Consider the following 7067-nt stretch of genomic DNA (forward strand, 5'->3'; position numbering starts at 1 on the left):
ATTACTGTAATTTGAGCCGTGATTATATAACACCCTACAATTCTAAATTACTTGAATCTTGTTAAGTACTATTAAGTAATTATTATATGTACTATATATGATTTTTCTATATGAATGGAAAAGAAGAAACTTTCAACCAAAGCACAGTACTTCAATATTTACGTATGACGCGCGTAGCGAGATGGGGGGATACGAGCAAGTATTTTCGCGGAATTTTAAGTTATATATTATTTCCTTAGACTATCTAATGAAATCACAGGTTAAAGTTTTAGCGATTAGGTAAGCATATTGCGAGTCACATGAAAAACAAATGTAATGTTGCCATTTTTATTGATACCCAGGCTGAAATCAAAACTCAAATTGTTCATTACAAAATCACAAAGTGAAAGAACGTAGAGACGCAATGGACGAGCTAAACCGGCTAGCTGACATCACTCTTGTCTGGATTCCTGATTCCTGATCATTGAAGAACATGACAAAACTAACGTTTTAGCCCGCCTTGGTGTTTTCCTTTATGTATCCCAAGGGTATCGGTTAATGTTGATCTAGAAACTATTAAAAGAACCCATTACCTCTACCTACTTTCTTCTGCTTGCCAATAACTAATGAAATTTATTAAGCGGGATCGTGCAAAATCTGTAAGGCTTACTACAGTTCTCTGTGGTCATTGGTACATAGAACAGAAAACTGAACATTTCTCATAATCCTAACTGCAGAAGTTTTGAAAACCTTTGAGAAAAGGAAACCATTAAACTTTTTTTTAAATCCCCGCCTTTGGCGTCCAGAAGAAACATGTTTTTATGGAAATACTTTTTGACTTTATTAGCTCATCATACTGTTCATTGGTAACGATGTAATATCTGTTAAATTATCTAAATTAGACGCAATGGATTAGTGTGTATTTTTCTATCTTAGGGTTTCTTACGAGGAATGTAGTAGCAAAACAGAGAAGAATCACTAATTGAGGTCGATGGAAGGTTATCTGCAGCCAACCGATCAATTATTATACACTTCTAGGAAAGTGAAAAAAATATCAATATTGCTTTATTGAAAACTTTCACAAAATATACAAATAAAAATTAGTATAATATAAAATATAATTATATAAATTTAATATACTATTTGAAGCTCACTACACTAAAAAATATTGGACGAGAGTTTGAAATCAAATACGTCTATATATACGATATATAGTCTTCACATAGTCATCACATTACATGTATGCATTTTTTATAGCTCTACTAATAGATCAATCATCAACTTACTAAAGAACTGTCAGAAATCAAAAATGTAATACCCTTTTTATTATAACACCATTTCAATCGACTGGCACTAATACTTAAACTCTATGGTATATAATAAACATTGGAATACTGGGTAAATGAGACACATACCCCAGTAAAATAATTATATGTGCAAAATTTGTTTTTCGTTATTCTCTTCTTAGAATAATGGTACTATTTTTTTTTATATACAGCTGATTTTGTAGTTAAGTTTAACTTCTCTGATCATATATGGAGTTGTTTTTATATATTATTTGTGGTATCGTTATCATAACTAATAACAATAGGTAGCAAATTTAATAGAAAATAATTATATGTGCAAAATTGTTTTGCCTCTCGAAGTGTCAACAGTAAATGGAAATAAAGTTGTGAAGTGTATTATAAAGTTTTTTTTTTAAAGTATTGAAGAGTAAAGAACAATTGGTAAGTAAAATATGTATTATATATTAATAAATATTTATGATTTTAATTAAGTTTAGATAAAAAATGCAGGGTGGGACGAAACTTTCAAGTGAAGAGTGCCGAAAGATTATTGGAATGAGTCGTGCTGGGATGAAAATTGGCGAAATATTTGCTGCTGGTTATAGACACCTCAATAATATAATAAACTTCTTAAAAAATCTCAAAAACTATGGTGTTATAAGCGAGGCGGCCGCTTACCAACTATTAACGACCGAACAAAACGGCATATTCAGCTTCTTGCTACCAATGAGAGGATGAGTTGCAGACAAATAAGAAACGAATTAGATTTGTCTATCACTAGGCAATGCGTGCAACAAATTATGAGAAAAGACTTAAAGCTAAAATATGAGTCGAAAGTTCCCAAACCGTGCCTTACACAAAGACATAAAAATGCTCGTTTAGCTTTTTATGACAAAAATAAGTTTTGGGACGAGGAGTTCGAAGCAGTTGTTTTCAGTGATGAAAGAAAGTTTAATCTAGACGGTCCAGATGGTCAACATAAGTATTGGAGATATATTCGTCATCCACGTCAGAATTGCAATAAACGCAACCATGGTGGTGGTTCACTAATGGTGTGGATTGCCTTTAGCTCGAAGGGAAAATCTAATATATGCTTCGTACCATCAAAAATGAATTCGGAAATATACATAAATCTGTTGGATAGCGAACTAATAAATTTCGCTGAAAATATTCATGGAGATAATTGGACTTTCCAACAGGATAATGCACCAATACATGTTTCTTGTGCTACGAAGAAATTCTTTGAAGAGAGAAGCATCCCATTGCTAGATTGGCCAAGCATGAGTTCTGACATAATTCCAATAGAGGATCTTTGGGGTATTCTTAGTGCCAATATTTATGCTTATTCGAAGCAATACGACACTCTTAAATAGCTGAAAAAGGACATACTGGACGAATAGGCAAAAATTGACCTCCTACTATTAAAAAAATTGGTGGAATTAATACCACTTAAGATATAGTTAATAAAAATAAATAATGGAAACACATTACCTTATATGAAAAATAAAAAAAAAATAAATCACATAAAATAATTAATTGTTTTTAGCAAAAAATGTGAATTGCACATATAAATATTTTCTATGAAGATTTAAAATAAAGTTAATTTTTTTCTTCACAAAAATAAATTTGAATAAAATGTTTTTATTATTTTAATTAGACTACTAAACATAAAAACAAATAATAAACTAAATTCACCCTAACAAAATTTGTTGGAGTTTAAAACAGATTTCAAGTACTGCACATATAATTATTTTACTGGGGTAGATGTAGTTATACAATTATAATAAAATTTGTATGTCACAATAATCCTTAAAGGATGCAGTGACATGGTGACAAGTTCCCAACTCGTTTCTAAATCTAATCTAATATAATCTGGATATAATTAGTCAATATAACCAACAGTTCTAGTAGCTAGATCCATGTGTATATTATTAGGAACCTAACCATAAGTTTATGTTATTTTTCTTAAACTAAAAAAGAAAATTAGAATTGTTTTTATAAATGAATACCGTTGATCTGAATTGATCTGAACCCCATAAAAACATAAAAATGATACACAACGAAATATTGTTTATATCTGTTGTTGATGTATGAAAAAAGTATAGCAAATATATGTAGATCGGTGTAACTATTAATTTATATAGTGTTTTTTTTTTGATTTGCTGAAATTCAAATTTATGTCAAATATAAGTATATCAAATTTGAAAAATTTTGAAGCCTAATGTTGAGTATTGCCAGTATTGGAAAGAGTAGTGGACATATACAGACCTTTCGCTAAACATATATATAATCTTATCTCGCTAAGATGAGATATATAAAGTAAAGAAGATTTAAATATCATGTAACAGATGATATTTTTGTAAAGGAGGTGAATTCTTAGGATTCATCATATTCATTTTCAAAAGTCAATCAAATGTATGTCTAATTGACTTTTTTATTGAGTTACTTTCTGAAAAATAAAATTCTACGTATTTATAATATAAAGAATTTTTTTTTTATTATTTAAACATTTTTGTAATATGTGATTAAACTGGTAATATAACAATTTATGAATTTGTGAACAAATTATAACCAAGTAAATAGTCATTGTGTTTAAAATAATATTTATTATAGTGTTCATTCATTTACTTTGGCGTCCTGTGCTGCATAATACGAACGTCTAGTAATTCACTTCCTCGGTAATATTGACTTAATAATCACATACTCGAAAGTTAGAAACATCAGTACAATAACGTGTTTCTAACACATTGCAAAAATATGAAATGTCAAAATTTTTTAATACAAATACAATAAACATTTAGTAGATTAGACATCGACACACATAAAGGTTCGTATCTTAAACCTACTAAGTCTACTGATTCATTACCTATATATGGTTCATTGCATTCGTTTTCACATTTTGAACCCACAAAATCTATTGAAATATCATTTATACATTCTCCATCACTTGAATCTACTAGGTCTATTGACATATTCAAAATTTGCTGTTTATATAACCGGATATAGATTAATGTATATGGTTAAGATTGAATTATTTTGTCCAGTGCTGTTCTGGAGAGTACATTTATTATCACTTAATAACAAACATTAGCCGAGAGGAAGCGACTGTTTCCTCAAATTACGGATAGTGTAACAAAGTTTAGATTATAAAAAAAGTCAATAAAATCAAGATCAATTAAAAAATGTAGTAAAATATTTAAGATATTTAAGATAGGACGTTATGTCTTCTATTGTATTTACCATGCTCTTTTTGAATACTTCAAGATCTTGACAATATTTTGCAATAAGTTGACAAATAAAGCTTCTAAGACTTATCTCTTTTATATAGGCATACATCCTATTTTGAAAACTCTTACTCGGTGAGTATTAAAAATCGAAGACTTACCTTACACATGATTCTTCATTCTTTTTGAAGCAACAAAATTATACTTTCAGAAATTTTCCTATACATAGTTATAACAGAAACATTACAAAATATAAATAAATAACGAACCAAATGATTTTTGATATGTATACTTTTATTGCAAAAGGAATATATTTTATAAATATAGATCGGAGATCTGTGTAACTAAAAATTTAAGTTTTACTCTTCTAGTAAAAAAAATCAGTTTGAATTGTTGTAATTTGGCATAGTCCAAAATATTTTGAAGTCCGGTTTTGAGAACCGCCACCAGTGAAAGTTCATATATTTTTTGGTTTCACATATGTCATTTCATTAATACAACTGAATCCTTTTAATCAATTATCTTCTTTTTGAAATAGATATTTGATATATAACGTTTGACTTTTCTGGTTAGTTTTTTTTTCTTAAAAAAAAAACGAGTAAACTATACATAAAATTTCATTAAAACATTTTTAAATTTTTATTGCATTTATTAATTCATTTTATTAACTTAAAAAATTTTATACATTTATTTTTTAAATCATTTTTTGATTGTTTTTTTAATTTGTTTTTATTGCTTATCCACAAACAAATTTTAATTAATAATGTAATAAATATGCAATAAACTGTTAATAAAAATATGTCTGAACTAAAATAATTAATTATTATTTACCAACACTCGAAATAGCTGTTTGGTCAGCCAAAATTTTAATTAATTAAATTAATATAAAATAATAATATTACTGTTCGAAAAAAACCTCTTTATAATTAATTATTTAATTTTCGATAATAATAATTTAAAAATAATTTACTGTATAAGTCAGGAAAATTATTAGTATATATTAACATTTATAAAACTATAATAAAATGTTAATATAATATTGAATAATAATATAGTTTATGCAGTAAAAATTATATTTACCTTTACCAATTGCTTCCTTTTGTTCTTAGTTCCTAAGATTAAAAAGACTTTGTAGAAATTTATTTTCTTTAATAACTAATATATTTATCAAAATATAAACATTGAATTATTATTAATTAATTGTGATGCAATAAGTAAATTAATAATAGTCTTAGTAAGTAAGTAGAACAAACTAATAATTTATTGTTTACCTATTCGCACATATCGTCGCCTTCAGCGCTCGATCCTACTAAGTCAATCGTAATATCTTCCAAGTTTTCTATATTTGAGTCTATTTTGGGCCATTGGAACTGCTATAGAAAAATCATTAAAAATGCTTTTTATCCAAGATATAATCATTATTAATATGTTTATGATATTTTAATTTCGCCAGAAAGCTCTACTTTGAAAATTAAAGTGATTTTGTCATTATTATCAATTTCATTTTAAAATAATTATAAAATTATAAATATTATAGATTATTTTATTTTTCATATAATTGTGTATGACATATTAATATAGTACAGTTACCATATCAGTTATGGCATTTGAAATTAGTAAATCAGGATTCAATTTAGATTTACTCTAGATCTGTCAAATTGTGTGCCGTACAATCTAACAGTGTCGTAGAATCTGAATATGTTGATCATGTGATTTTCAATTAACTTTTATTGAGAGAAGTGATCAATGGCAACCTGCGTCAGTCTTTTGTAGTATCTTCCAGTATACTGTAAGGTACTTCTACGGCCATAAAGAAATAGATAAATACTTTTCTCATATTCACGTTCTAACGAACATGGCATAGTTTCATTAATATTGCTATTAAGTACTTCTTATTTAAGACACTTTCAGGATTAAATCCAAGATTACAATTCCAAATTTGAAGAACCAGTTTAGAGAAAAAGTATTTTTATCCTGACAACCAATGACGCAAAGGTTTGTTTGAAAAATTTAATCAATTAATTTTATTGAGATAAAATGCTAATTAAAACAAAACTAGCCAGAGATCACATTTGCCATTTGTTTTATACAAATAGATATTGTAATAGGATCATAAAAACCAGCTATTATTGATATAATATTGTTTAATTTTTTTATTTTATATTAAATTTATTATATTTTATATTAAGTTCTGAACACAGTTTTTTACGGTTTAATATAACCATATTACACTATAAATTCAGAAATTAATTTGTTGTATATTATACATTTTTAAGGTTTTATCCAATTTAAACTTACCTGAGGAGGACACACCTGAGGACAAGGTTTCGGCCTACGAGGTTTTTGGAACCTATTTCTTGTCAGATTATCCATACCTTGTGATATGAGATCCAACTAAGAACATTTTTATTATATATAATACAATACTTTATAAAAAAAATTCATTAGGATAATGTATTGAATTAATCTACTGATTGGAGTTAATTTTTAATTATTTTTAATTAATTTACATTAAGACCGAAAAGTTTTCGGAAATTCTCATTTAAAATTCGCGCGCTGTATATTTTTCGATATTTTA

At 27.2% G+C, this 7067-nt stretch overlaps 1 long non-coding RNA gene across 1 annotated transcript; it reads right to left on the reverse strand.

The window, feature by feature from the left end:
- Positions 1-4996: 4996 nt before the first annotated feature.
- Positions 4997-6882, reverse strand: LOC119673082. The gene is made up of 4 exons (XR_005252002.1): positions 6788-6882; positions 5761-5862; positions 5570-5601; positions 4997-5071 (listed from the first exon to the last, which is right to left on the reverse strand). It is a non-coding gene; the product is annotated as an uncharacterized LOC119673082 (long non-coding RNA).
- Positions 6883-7067: the final 185 nt, after the last annotated feature.

This window comes from Teleopsis dalmanni, chromosome 1 (genome assembly GCF_002237135.1).
Source record: "Teleopsis dalmanni isolate 2A chromosome 1, ASM223713v2, whole genome shotgun sequence".
NCBI classification, from domain to species: Eukaryota; Metazoa; Arthropoda; class Insecta; order Diptera; family Diopsidae; genus Teleopsis; species Teleopsis dalmanni.